Consider the following 15,027-nt stretch of genomic DNA (forward strand, 5'->3'; position numbering starts at 1 on the left):
AAAGCCTCATGAGCTTTTCAGTTTTTCATTTTTTAACTGACTACTGCAGCAGAGACTAGAAACACGAAGCAAGAAGAAAAGTAGCAGAAACAAAGCCTTCTGAGAACTGCGGCCCCCCAGGGCAGGCAGAAGTATGCTGTCTATGGAGATGCTCTCAATTCTCTGCTTTTGCTCTCCTCCCACGTTTCTTGCACCAAATACTGTTAATGACCATTTCCTTCAAGAGGATGGAAAACCAGAGAGATCATAGGAAGGGTCAAAATATAAAACAAAATACTTTTGTAACACTGATTGGTTTGGAGTGATACTTTAGGCTCTTTTCTTTCTATTTCAGTTAAGTGAAATTAAAGAAGAAAGCAGCCTTTTTTTTTCACCTGCCACGAAGGCAGTTACTGGTCCTTGATAGCTCCTCCATTTAAATGGATGTTGTGGCTGCTTAGTACTTCTTGAGATGGATGTGTCACACCACCTTTTAACCCTAATTTATATTCTCAAACAAGCCTAAAGGGATCTTACATTTTTTAACTTACTGTGTTTGATTTCATTGTTCAAAGTTTTGTTCTTTCATAGCTTCTTTCTGGACAAGAATTAGATAAGAAAGATCTTCAGAGGATATCAACTACAATATCATTGTTGATTTTAGGGAAAATCAGGCTGAAATAGGGAAAGAAAAGACTTAGAAGAAAAGTACATGCATTTAGTATTCTTAGAGCTTGCTCTGTCAGAGCTTTTAAAAGGTGACCTGCTTAAAACTTTCCTTAGACCCCTTTCTTTTAGACATGTAAACATATACTTTCCTAAAGCAATCAATACATTTTCTCTTTGCTCAGCTTCCTATTTCTAAGGTTGGAACCAAGTTCTTAAAGCTTCATATGGGTACACTCCAAAAAGCTATTCATCAATATGTTTAATCGTGAAAGGTGATGTATACAAAGGTGAAAACACCATTTGTCATCGCAATATTGCTTAAGGATGATTTGTGCCTTGGGAATAAGGCAATATGGGCAATTTTTCTTCTCATTAGCTACTTTATTCATATCTGCAGGGGCTGCCAGAAACATGCATTTAATAACACTCAGCAATCTGCGTGTTAATAAATAAGGCTTCTTGAATCTATAGAACATCTTCGAAGTCATAGTTGTGAAGAAAATGCCTTTCGCAATGAACAATTTGACCTCATGTTTGGCACTCAAAAAAAGAAAACAAAAACAAAACCCAGAATTGATCTGTGATGACTTCACTGTTTTTTCCTTATCACACAGGTATTTTTGCATGAATAGAAAATTCTGTGTTTTCCCTTGTTCTAGTTAAAAAACCAACCAAACAACAACAACAGTTCACACTGGAATCAGCTCCCCAGGGAGGTGGTTGAGTCACCGTCCCTGGATGTGTTTAAGAGCCGTTTGGATGTGGTGCTCAGAGATATGATTTAACAGAGGGTTTTTAGAGTTAGGGTACTATGGTTAGGCTGTGGTTGGACTTGATGATCTTTGAGGTCTTTCCCAACCTGGATGATTCTACGATTCTAACAGAAAAACACAACTATGTAAGTTGTTCAGTTTAGACAGTGTGTTACTGAAGCAATGGGAAAATCCAGGGATGCATATGTGGTTATCAGTATTAAACACCTGGAATGAATCATTAGAAAAACTAGATGACTTTAGCCATCCAAGAAGTACAAGAAAATGCATTGCCTGTAGGCTGTTGCAGCTATTAAAAATAATTACGTAGAGGGGAAAAAAGTTCATCCACATATGTTTACTAAAATATATGTTCATGACATCATTGAAAACATGCCTAAAAGTTTTAGGATAGTAAAGCCATTTCATATTATAAATTGTGTCATGCCTGCTCGTATTTTCTGTAGCTTCAGAAAATCTATGTCTGCATGCATTCTCACTGTTACAGGATCTGATCTTTAAAAGAATTTTATTTTTTATTCTAACAATATTGTTATAAGAGCTATCATCTCTATTGCATATGTGAGGAGCTGTAAGATGCTCAGAAGCACATAAAGCCCATCAGAATGAGGGGATTCACTGCAGCCTTCAGTTAAAACTTTCAGATTTCAACTGGAGTTTGTGACTTGGGATGCAACAGGCATCTGTGCCATCTTGGTTCAAATGTTTTGTTCTGCTTTGTTTAAGGAACATGCTTTAAAGGTTTGCTAACTCGATTGTGATTTAATAATGGCGGTATAAGCAAGAGAAAGACATCTAGATGAAGACTTAAATAAAGTGGGTATCTGTAATAGATATAAAATACCATTAAACCTCTTGGTCATGTTGATGGATGGATTTGATGTTCTTGAAGGTCCCTTGCAACCTAAACCATTCTACAGTTCTAGCTCATTCTGGGAGTCAAAGGCTTAAAAGTGCATTTGGATCTTTCTTCCTTCCATCCTTCCATCCTTCTGTCCTGTTTCTTTTACTGGTATGACCAAAGTTACAAACCAAGTGTGAGCTTGAAGACCGTATCTCCTAATTTTTTGCTTCATATCTTTACCACTGTTTCATTCCTGACTTCTGTATTAAGACAAACACACAATGCGTGTGTCCATTATTTCTGCGTGTAGGAAAATGCTACTGTTCTTCTGCAAGCTGAGATCTCAGCTATAATAACATTACCTCCAGAAATGGCAGTCTCTTTTTACTCCCATCCCATATATGCTGCTAGCAGTGAGAGAAATACTTTTTCCTCTGGAAGGGACCAGTAGCCTTGACTGGAGACAGGCATGTAGTGGCCAAGCTCCAAAGCACCCAACTGGTGCATTACACATGTTCCAAGATAGGATGGCCATGCCCAAGTGCCACGGAGAACCCCAACTCTTGAAAACATTTATCTGAATCTACAAAACAAATCTAAAATCTGAAAAAATGCTGACTTGTGTTCCTCTGGTTCTTACATGCATGTCTGAATAAAGTAAGAATTTATTCTGATTTCTTTTGTTAGTTTAGCACAATTGTGCAGCTTGTAAAGTTTAGCAGGTTTCCTCCTTTCTGAGTTGTGCTTTACTACAGAATTGTTAAGCGCTGAGTGCAGTGTTTTATTGTGGTGATATATCAGGCAGAGAACACAGCTTGACTTTCAAACTCCAAGCAGGAGTTTGTGGTGCTAGCATCTAGGAAAAGGATATTTGTACATGCAAGCTGCAAGTCTTATCTGGGCATCACTGTGAGATAGTAATCTTGGGACCTTATGACGTTATTTTATAGGGATACAAATGAAGGGTAGCAGCAGTTGTGTGAAACTTTGCACAGATCTAGTAAAAGATCAGATGGTTTGTTTTTAAAAGGAGGGAAGGAAGACTATTTATTGTCCCCCAGAGGAACTTCTACAAAGCTATTGTCCTTATCAAAAGAACACCTTTTTCCTGAATGTTATCTCTCTGACATTTGTTCTGTATAACCTAATGAGGGCAGGTGGAACACCATGGAAATGAGTTATTGTTGATATGATACAATTATAACTTTTGTTTCAAAGTTGGTATTTTGAGCTTTCGTTTTGCCTGTTGGTGACCTTGGACTATTTTATAGTCAATAATAAGAAACAAAAAAAGCACTTATTTTCATTGTTATACTGCTAAGTGATTCAGTTATCTAGAGGCTGTCACAGAGTTTCATACATATGTAGCATTTCTTCTCTGAGCAGCAGAGTGTGTTCCTTGATGTCCTCTCCAACTGCCTTTTCTGCATGAGGACGGGTTCCAGGAATCCCCCTACAACATGGCATTTTGGCAGTGACAAGATGAGATATGCTGATGTGAAGCAGGAATGGGCTTCCTTCTACCAAATGTTCAGAGGATGTTACAGACCTGGTTGTTCACTAGTGTTAGCATTACTGGCACAAGAGTGTGGTCCTCCTAAAATGAAGAGGCTGCAGAGCTGTGCTTGTGGTGAAGGCCAGGGACTGGGGCAGGGCTCAGCTATGCTCCTGCTTCTCCCACAACCAGCCTGTCTTTGTGTTTCCAGCTCTAAACAAATAAGTGCAAGGGGACTTGAGGCTTGCAAACGTTCACTATAAACTGTGAAGCCTGGAATTTAACCCTGTTTGTATGTAGAGGACAGCCTCTCCCCATCTTGGCTTTGGAACAGAGGTATGTTAAATTCCAATTCATACAGGATGTGAGGTTTTTGAGTACCGAGGTTCAGGGAATACTGGACACAATCCTAAATGGCTGAACATCCATGGTCTGCTTTCATGAAGCTAAAAGTTTTGCCACTGCTGATGTTTTTCTGTTGCTATTTTTTCAGTAACTTGGGGAAAAGCATTCTCTAACTCCTAAGAAGTGCTTTGAAGCAAAGATTTGTTTTCTATAAAAAAGAAAATGGAAATGCAAATGGAAAATGGAAATGCAAAAGCAAACTATGACCACAGAGCCACTCCTTGGTACTTTACACGCACATTTGCTTTAATAGCAAAGCCTGAAGGAAGGCAAATTCCCAGTGCTGCTGTTCTGCTGGGATCAGGGGACAGCTTCTATTCCATTAGGAAGAAAAATTGCTTCAGCTCTGCCTATCAGATAAATGATCGTTCCTAGGAATTCCATCAGGAAACTGCTTCTTCTAAACCACCTTCTCCTCTTTGCCATACTTGGCTACTGGGAAAACTAGGAGACTGATACACAGAGAGAAATAAATCTAAGTGCAGTTCAGAAAGAAATTTATTTTTCTCTGTTGTCATCTATCCTGGCTTTCAGCCAAGCAGATTTGGTCCCCAGCTGTTAGATAAGCTTGCTTATTAATCCCCATGCAGTCTAGCCACAGTGTGCTTCTGGAGACAGGGTGGTCCCCAAGAGCTCCTCTTGAGTCTGGACCTGAGAGCCACAAGCCTCCACATGACTATCAGGCAGCCAGTCTCTGCTCTAGAGTGACCATTTTGGGAGAGCTGAGATAATCAGCTCTAATTGCAGCTAAAGATAGCTTGTCTTTAACAAGCCAACACACTTCTGGCTTAGAGAAAAGCTCCAGTTTTCTTCAGAAGCCAGCTCTTGGTTTGGCAGTCTGTATCACTTTCTCAAGCAGCATTTGTCCCACATCACCAGTTTCAGCCACATGTTTCTGCCCACATTCTGCCTATTCCTTTGATAATTTTTCAGACAGACCAATTCCTTTGTTTATTTTGCTGTACTGCCACACAAACAGCTGAGCTTACGCAGCACAGGGATCAGCACAGTGCTGACGCTGTCACCTAGGAGAGAGCAGTCTTATAGTGTAGCATCCTTTGGATTCTGTCCCTTCATGGAGCTTCTGCATGGTTTTTTCTAGGCTTGCTTTCTAGAGGGAGAGAAAGGAGAGGAGACAGAACATATTAGTGTCTTTGAAACCAGATGTTCCTAAGTAGCAGCTTATTCAGTATAGAGCAGTTGATCCTCGTGTCTCGATCAGTTAACTCATCCCATAATTCTCTCATACTTTTCCCATTAAATCTCAAAATATTGTTAACATTTGGAAATCTTTGGCTTTGCATGTACTTTATGCTTGGCACTCTCTTAGACTTCTTAGCACGAGCTTCCACCTTACAGCAGAGTAGGTTCTCTAAGCAGTAAAATTCTTCATCATCAGCTCCCAGAACAAACCCATTGTGGAAAAACAAGATCAAACAACATATCCAAGGTTGTACTGCAGGCAGTTCACAATAATAAACTAGTTGCATTAGTCTCCAAACAGCAATTCAAAGCATCCTAGGATTAAGCAAATACTATCTATCCCAGTTCATTTGTACCATCTGCTGAAACAAGTATCAGAAAGCGAAAGAATAGTGGGCACGTGGGACTGTGTGTCGAAATACATTTGGAAAAAGGAAATTGTTTCAGAGAGCTATGAAAACAAAAATCTGGGTGCTTACAAGTTTGCAGCCAGGAGAGGTAAGGAAGAATGATGTCATTTCATTGACCTCAGAGATTTGATTTTTTCATTCACCAATTTTTAAGAGTGGGAACTTAATATTGTTTCATCTGGAGTCTAGATCAGACTCATATAGGAATTTCTGTTTAACTATGGAAAACACAAGTACAGCAATCATTAAACACAGAACAGGAAGTAAAGATTTTGCGAATGGTGTTGGATTCTGGGAGCACACGCAGTGTTTTAGATGATGGTTTAGAGGATGCAGTTGCTTACTGAAAAGGTGTCGCGTCAATCAGAATGAGTGACAGACATTTAGATCCTTTAAGCAGATCTTTGGATCAGTAATGTTAACGAGGATGTTGTCATGTAAAATGAGATCAAAAGCTAAGAAAACTGGTTTTTCAGGCGCTATTGTGAAATACGTGTGTTAATCAAAAGATGGTATTGGGTTTATATGATGTCTAACATAGAAACAGTAATAGAAGGGAACAAAAGATCCCAGTACTCCAGTAGTCTGGAAAATGCAGGTGCATCTCTTTGGTATGTCATACAGCATGTCAGCATATACCAACCCATTTCAGCCACTGAAAATATGTGTTGTATTTCTTTTCATCAATACTGCTTAAATATTGGAAATTACATTTTTTCCCTTATAATATAAATTGCTGTAAGAAATGTAATTGAAAATAATTACTCTTAACAATCTGTGCCAAAGATAATGGCTGTGCAAGTCAGAAGACATTTGCAAAGAAGTTTAACTTGGTGATCAATGTCTTTCTCTGTGAGATGACACATAAGAGCTGCAGATGCAGCCCATTGATACTTTCTGGTTTAGACTCCGATTTAGATGCAAGAAAAAAAATTACTGTGCTCTTTCGTTTAGAGTTGAATTAGGGCTGTATTTTGGAGCATGATTGTAGAAGGATTCCTTAAACAAATGCAGCCAAAATTACTAATTGTTTAGCCAGTTTCATTTGCAGTTCTTACAATATCGGAACAACTCAAAATTACTGATAAAAGCATCACTAATTCATGGCTAGGTGGTGTTAAAGGGCCTAAGGCATCAGCAGAGAATAAAGTCTGGCTTTGTGTATATCATAGGCCATTATGTGTTACTGAATTACTGCCAGTCTGAGCCCAGCGGTTTTTCCATTTCGCAGGGACATAACTGGTGTTTGGCAAGAGCAGAAAGTATCCTCACAGTACGCATTTTGAATTATGGAATTATTAGTTTCCTTATTATATAGGTGGGACACAGAGTAGTTCAGGGAACCATTGGAAGGCCTTTCTGGATGCCACATTCTCCACCAGGAGGTTATTTTCTATGGAAGAAAACATGAACACTGCAGGAATCTGAAGGTCCCAGTAACTCCTTCCTCGTAAAGCCGACTTCTCCCAACACTAGCGGTGATAATGAGAATTTGACGATTGTTCTGTGGCTTGTGTGATATTTTCAGTCCTGGCTGAAACACATTAAAAAGTAGTTTTGAAGATAGAGGATACATTACTGTGATCACACTAGCAGAAAAGTTCAAAATCCGCCCTTGCTCTCTACAAACACTACACTGCCTGAAGAAAATCGATACGTTACCATAGGCAAAATTACCCAAATCATGTACTAGAGGTAAAATTCACATTCCCTTGCTCACATGAGAAGATGTAGATGGTAAATGTTTCTATAAATAAATTATTAAAAGCCAAATCATAATTGTTGTACTCAAGAGTTTCCAGGAACACTGTGTCTTGATCTGGAAATTGCAGCTGTGCTGCCCCCAGTGGTGTCAGCAACACTGCACACTGCCTGTGTGCCTAAGTAATGGATGGATAGAGCCGTCTGCATGCAGTCAAATTTTGGCTTCCCAACCCAGAAACGTAGGGCTGCCCAATTAGTCGAGCTCCTCTTCACCTCAGAAAACAAACAGGACTCTAAATAACGTGGTTCTAAATGCTGAACACTGCTCTGTCACACACCTTGAGGGCTGGCGGATGGGCTTCACCCATGCCACCTGAGGGGTAAATGCACCCACTATAGGGCTGCAGTTCCACTCTCATCAGTACTGACCGCTTGTGCACCAAGTACCAATAAACAATGTAAAGCCAGCCTGGATTGGATGTGAGCAAAATCACATTTCTGTCAAATTAGCAGAGAGTTTGTTGTGCACTTAGGACTGATTTGGTGGTAGCTAATTTCATGCAGAAGTGGCAGGTGATACCTCATAAAGCAAGAAGCATACCAATACAAAAGTAACCTGTTGGATAGAGAAAAACTAACTGATCAAGTTAATTTCTACAAGAAGAGCCCTCTGCTTCACTGGAAGCACACTTCCAGGAGCCTTCCTGGTAGGCTTGGTGTATTAGTGAGCACGGCTCACCATATCACAGATATCAGCTCTGGGAGCAGAGCTGCAGTGCAGTCAGCAGCACTGATACACACACTGAAGACCTTTTACAACATTACTTCTACTGAAAACTTCAAATGAACTGATGAATCTGAAAGACTTCCCAGAAAGCACGTTTCCTTTTCAGCTGGCAGCTCAGTTATTCATCTAAGTAATCTGAGGATTAAGTAATTTGACAACCGCTGAAAGGTTTCTTTTTGTGAAGCAGTTGTGTGCTATTGCTCTCTGCTTTTTCCATCTCACCTCTACAAGTACCCCAGAAATTCAGAGCAGGTATGTCAGGCACAGATCAGACCCACCATCAGCTGCACCAAAAACTGGCAGCTGCCTGGGAGTTGCCGGTGCACCTCAAGAACTGCGGCATGGCAGGTGTGAAAGACCAGGGAGTGAAAACAGAAACAGGGAGAGGGTTAACAAGACTTTTCCCATTGCTTTCCAGATCGCTTCTTTACATACATGTTGGAAAGAGGGAGTGTGGATCTTAATCATCGAACATCACAGAAAATTAATGTAGGAGAGGCTAAGTGAAGGTACAGCACCACGTGCTCTAAGGCCATTGAACAACCCAGTATCTAATTTATTAAGCTCATGGGCAGGCTGGGACATCTGATTTTTCTAGGCATGTGGCGGCTGTCAGTTCAGTGCTTCGCCACCTTTCCATCTCAGCAGGGGCTGACAGGAGGCCTGCTTGTCCACATCTGCCTGCAGACACCAGTGCTGGTGTCCAGCTCCCCTCCCAGACAGGCACTGGGTGTCCCTGCCTCCTCCTCGCTTGCAAGGTTCAGCAAGGCTGCCAGGCAGTGATGTGATGATGCCAGGCCACATGTGATGGCCCCATGGGCTGATGAGATGCTGACACTCAGGGACACAGAGCAGTGTGTGCCAGCTTACACCTCCCTGTCACATCCACCCACCTTAAACTCCATCCCTGTTTTTGTACAGACCCTGGCAGAACAGCTCCATTATGGTGTGTACAGGCAGAGAAACAGTATTGATTTTGCTGTGCCTGGATGGAATTCTTAACAGGAAAACAAACCTAGTGCTGATTTATTTTTTTTTTCCCTTTGACTTTTGTGTGCGGGTTTCTATACTCACCATGTAGGATTTGATCCATGGGAAGTACAGAGCTTGATTTTTCAGATGAACACAACCAGGGCTCCAATCAGAGCAGACACAATTTCAGTACCACCAAATAATTTTGCATGAGTATTTAAATGAGGTACAAATTAACACTCGCTTTCCTACCTACAAATCGGAGAATCAGATGGGCAGTTTTTTCTGCATTTTTCTATGGCAGTGCTTAGGAACCATACCCTCCTCTTTCAGCGTTACTAAAAACATCCAAAATGTACCTGATATGCAATTCACTGGGCCAAGCTACAGCCAGTCTTATCTGAAGCACATAGTGAGAATGTTGCTGTGGGTGAAGTTTGCTGAAATATGATTTTGAATGCAAAGCTTTAGGTGTAATATATGCTAGTTGTGTTACTAATTATCTTCTTACGAAGACAGTTTTTAAAGCATCATTAACACACACGGTATCAATACTTAAAAGCATCAGTGGCTGATTGTGATAATACAGCTTCGCTATAGTGGATGATCTATGAATGTAAGCATTAAATGCTCTCTACTTTAAAGTCATTAATCCCTACTTTCTTTGAATATGTTTAATTAAAAAGTTCAATTTTCCAGTAATTGCTGTGTTTATATAACCCTGAAATGGAATTTTATTGAGGCACAAGGTCTTTTATATAAACATCCATCTGTCCACCGTGTAGCTGCACTGGGGCAAGTTTTGTAGATTGGGTGAGAAGTGGAGAGATTACGGATGACTGTGTCCCTGCAAGAACTGTGAACTTTTGTCCTCTGTGTGAAGGCTCTGCAGGATTTTTGCTTTCATAATTTTGGTACCAAACGAGGCAACCACGGAGTCAGCAGGAGAGAAAAACATGAAACAGTGGATTTAACATCTAGCAGAGTTGCTTACTAGTTTGTAAAGAAAAGCTCCTTCCTTAGTTCTTTTTTCCTATGTCAAGCTTTACACTGCAAAGTATTGTCTGCTTCTTACATTGTTCTTTTCTATTTGAATGCAGAATAAGGAAATCCTCAATTGCATGTCTAAAATACACATACATGTAAGCATATGTGTATGTTTCAGACTGAGAGATATTGCTAATAAAATAGAAAATATATTGGTATTAATAAGGTTGGCATTCAGAAAGTATGAAATAAATACATGGAAGTTTGTCAGCTTATTAATCGTTCCATTATAAGTGGTGTTTTTACTTTCATTGCTCTAACATCTAACCACAGTTCATTGGCTAATGGCCAAGATAGCTTTGGCACTGGCACATTACCATGCAGTGCAGTTCTGTACTTCTCTTCCATTTATTAATGCTGCAGACTTCCTACAATTCAGGCTAAAAATAGAACTGGTTATGTGAAAAACACCGCATTTGTGCTTGAGCTGCAGAATAGAAACAAGAGGATTTTATGTGGACGGGGAACAGATTCATGACACAGAAGAGCTAGCTGCTTATACTCTGGAAAAAGCTTCATTTTTGCATGGTTGTAAATAAGATTAGAGTTGCTACATACACCTTAGTCAGAAGGATGAATCATATTTGTGGTATTGCCTCAGTACGTGTGAATCTTCATGTGTATCTGTTGCATGAAGGAAAGCTGATTTCTTGTACAAGGGAACCTGAAAGTAGCGCAGTGTAGAAAAAAGCGAATCTGTAAAATGAAAGGCGTGTAGCAATGTTTTGTTTTGTGGTATAAAGGGCGTCCTCATGTGTGACACATGTTTGGAAGTGTCCTCAAAAAATTACACACTAAAGTAAAACTTCAGCTGCACCCCTGCGTTTTCAGAATCGCGTTTTGGCCAGGCGTAACCTCTCCTATTGTTCTGCTGTCAGTATCTTGAAGGCAGCATTTGCCATCTGCAGACCATTTCACCGCAAAAAACATTTCTAAACTTATTTCCAAGTTGTAATATAGCTGCCTACTAAAAACTGCCAGCATTCAAATGCAGTCCCCGTGCTCTTGATCTTTTTTATAATGCTGTGATTTGTTTTGGATCAGCGGCAGCTTGAATAAGACAAACAGCATGCCGGTTTCCATCTGAACCTAAGGGAGCTGCCGGGGACATAGGTGACGAGTGATAGTGGATGCATTTCATAGTCAAAATGAAAAGCAGCAAAACTGATAAGGTCTCATTGTTGCACAAATAGAAAAAGCTAACAGTTTGCATATCAGAAATATCAGGTGTTAGGATTTGACTCAGAACTGCTGAATACTGCTTGTTTGCCTTTGGAGAAATAGAGAGGAAGGAAATGTCATGCAACAACATCACACATGATAGCGATGGGAGGCGACAGATGGGGAAATAGACTTTTCCTATGCTGTTTCCTAAAGATACTGTTCGGGCTGACTGTGATGGTGGATTATTAAGGAATTCAGATTATTAAATATCTGCACTTGGCAAAGCATGAGAGGAACATCTCTTGAAGTGTATGGCAGCTTCAGAATTCACTCTTGTTTTGTCCTTAACTCAGTACTGTGTAAGAAATAAAAGTGGTGATTGTGTTAGGAGAAGAGGCAATAATAATGAAATGAGAATAAATTGTAAGCTGCATCATTTTTTATCTAGAGAAAATGAAATTAAGAAAGTTTTCATGTATTTCATGTGTCACATGCTTTGCACCAGGCCACTGAATCAGTGAGGTTGAGCAATGACTATTGGATAGTTGTGTCAATTCATAACCTACAGTTGGATGTAGGAAAAAAAAAAAAAAAAAAAAAAAAATTAGTTCACAGAACAAGGCTCAGGTAAAAACAGTTTGGTCCAAAGTACTCAGCTCAACTCCTTCATTACTATAGACCAACCTTAACCCTCACATAATGGTGGAACACCATCCAAATACTACATAGGCTGAAATCAATGAATCTGTCCCTATTTACAATAGAATTTATTTTTGTCCTGACAAGCTTTCTGAGATTGATACTCACTGCTGTACCAAGTGCAATATAAAGGATCCTATAATGTAGTCGGCATAATGACTTTTGCGGTACAGTTTAACACTAATGTTAAATCAAATTGCAGAGGTAAGTTTTATGGACTCTCTTAAAGCATTTCAGAACTCAGTTCTGATCGGAGATGTGTAAGATACATATCCTGCCTATCGATTGTTTAATATACAAATAGCTGGGAGAGAAGAATCACACAATATGATAGTCTGTACAAGACTTCTTGTTACAATACAGGCTTGTGATGTGATGTATTGATCCCTTTCTGCAGTTGGGATCTCTGCTCAAGGAGAAGGCTCAGGCAGGTTGACCTCACTGTGGAACCCAGCAACCAATTTATATAATTTGAGTGAGGCCAGATTTCACCAGGAAGTCTGCAGCAAAGACATAATGAATTATTCAAATTCTGGGTTTTCACAGCCTTCAGACTAAGCCTGTCAAGTGGAAGGTGAGACTTCTGCAAGTTCTTTTGTTTTCATTAGTTGGACTACAGCAGCTGGATGCAGTTTGTCTCTGCCATTGGGATTCCAGTAATACATACTCGTGGTATGGAAACCAGCTGCCCGTACTCAACCTTATTTGCCAGCTAGGAAAAAACAAACTAAATAGCTCCCACTGTTTACTTTGGTGAACAGTGAAATAGAAAGAGGCATGAGTACATCTGGCACAAACAGTACTGGTATGATATCACTGAAGGAAAGGTTTCTGAGAACATCTCAATGTATAGAGGGTGAATAGAAAAAAATATATAGAGACTTTTTACTGAAAAGGACATCATTTTGATAGCTGTGTGTAATGGAGAAGGGAAAGCAATTTAAAGTTGCAAAAGTTGATTGCAAAACATCCAAAAAATACAGATCTATTAAAATCAGTATTAAAACTTAAAAGAAAGTAGCATAAATGTGAACAATAAAGCTCTCACTAAACCCATAAACTAATGATCCACAAATCATAGATGAAAATGGAAAAACTAAGCAAAATATCAAAGAAAATAATAAGATCTACATTTACCAATAGTTTGAGGGGAAACAGCAATGGCTAGTAGGCCTTAAACACTTATTTTAGTGCTTAGAAGTACTGCAAAACAGAATTCATTCCAGCACATACTGATAATGCTGCCGAAGAGGTAACTAAAGAAGGCAGATGTCAAGCTCGTCTCCACAAATGCAGCTCTTGCTGCCGCCACACGGAAGGACAGAATCAATGGCCAGGAGGGCTAGCAGTTACCATAGTCACCTGCACTGCTGTGGGGTGCTTGGAGAGGGCCCTGATGGAAGCTGCTAGCTGACGGATATTTTAAAAGAGAGAGGAAAGGAGAGAAAGAGAAATGAAATTGGGATCCAGCACACTGATGAGAATTAGCTGCAGCGCTGGGCGTAGCTGTGTGCTGTTGCTGTGTGCTACTCGCGCACAGTATCTGCCTAGAAAAATACATTTTTTTTAAGCTTAGTCTTACCTGAAATGAGTGCTGCTTCTTTCTGTTCTCGCTGTTGCTGGGAATTGAAATGGCTGCAGATAAAGAGCAGTGTAAAAACATGATGAGCTATGTAGCTTGGGAGCAATTGAGCAGCTGAACACTGCATTATTGAGAAATCATTCGCTACCTCTGGGTGTTAGTGAGAAACTGGAGAGTCCTAGACTGGCATTCAGGGCAGAGCATAGGATGAATAAACATTACTGATGCTGAGTATTTACTAGTGAATGCAGCACAGAGCTTCTGGAGTTGCATCTCATCCGGCTGCATCTTGCAGAGTTAGCTGGACACAGAGAAACCACAAATTCCAGAATCTTTGTGGCAAAATTGATCTTATATTGTTTTCCAAATAACTAAATTATCAGTGAAATGAATGACATTTTGCCTAATGTGCAGCAGGTGATCTGCATAGCAAAACAGCCATATTTTCAAGTGACAGCACGTGAGAACCATTTTAATACGTATCAAATATATCAGTAGTCCTCAAGGGACTTGTAGATCACTACGTGAAATTGTTTTTTTCATGTGCATACCTTACTGTTGCCAAATTACTCCTGGCTTAGTATTTTCTTTCTTATCTGCTTGAGATAGAAATCTCTTTAGAATGAGTTGTTTGTAAAATAGCCCAGTATATCTCTGGCTTTTTATAAATAATAAATAATAAGCCCTAGATGCTAATGATCATTAATATTGCAAGCGTTTAGCTGGAAATTGTAACTCCTAGTTTCTTAGGTAATTGCAAGTATAAACATTTCTTGACTCAGCATGGTGAGCAATCACAAAATATGGAACCTTACCCTGTGTGGAGTGATGGCTATTAAGTATATCCCAGACCCAGTAAATCTCAGGCTATGGAACTTGTCCCAGAATCTGCTCTTGCTGCAGAACTGTGCTGCAGAAACTCGTCCCACATTTTTTAAAACTAACACAAAATATCCACTCCATATGGTTTTGGAGACGTACTTAAAATGTGAGCCAAGTTCAGGCTGATGCAGTTCTGTCTTGCCGAGCTCCAAACTGGTATAAAACAATTTCTTTGAGAGGTGCAGCCGCATTAATCTCTGTGAGTTTTTAAGACAGAGCCCAAAGAAAGAAATTTCAGAAGCAAACCTTTTCGCTGCTATATGTGTAAAGTAAGTTTATGTAATTTAGGAGTAAATACAGTGTATGTTCCTATACCATACTTAACAAGCTTTGTTGTTTTTTTTTCCTACTGTGTAAATATAAAATATTCATATTATTCCTTACCTATGTAGCAAAACCAAGGACTTCCATC

The 15,027-nt window shown here is 39.7% G+C and overlaps 1 protein-coding gene and 1 long non-coding RNA gene across 10 annotated transcripts in view; one reads left to right on the top strand and one right to left on the bottom strand.

Annotated features, from left to right (window-relative positions):
* The window catches only part of LDB2 (LIM domain binding 2), a 207,258-nt gene that overhangs the window by 173,364 nt on the left and 18,867 nt on the right, over positions 1-15,027 (top strand). The window lies entirely within an intron of this gene.
* On the bottom strand, positions 4,646-13,906 carry LOC116653341. The gene is made up of 2 exons (XR_004306943.1): positions 13,734-13,906; positions 4,646-5,276 (listed from the first exon to the last, which is right to left on the bottom strand). It is a non-coding gene; the product is annotated as an uncharacterized LOC116653341 (long non-coding RNA).

The sequence above is a fragment of the Coturnix japonica genome, chromosome 4 (genome assembly GCF_001577835.2).
Source record: "Coturnix japonica isolate 7356 chromosome 4, Coturnix japonica 2.1, whole genome shotgun sequence".
In the NCBI taxonomy this organism is placed as follows: Eukaryota; Metazoa; Chordata; class Aves; order Galliformes; family Phasianidae; genus Coturnix; species Coturnix japonica.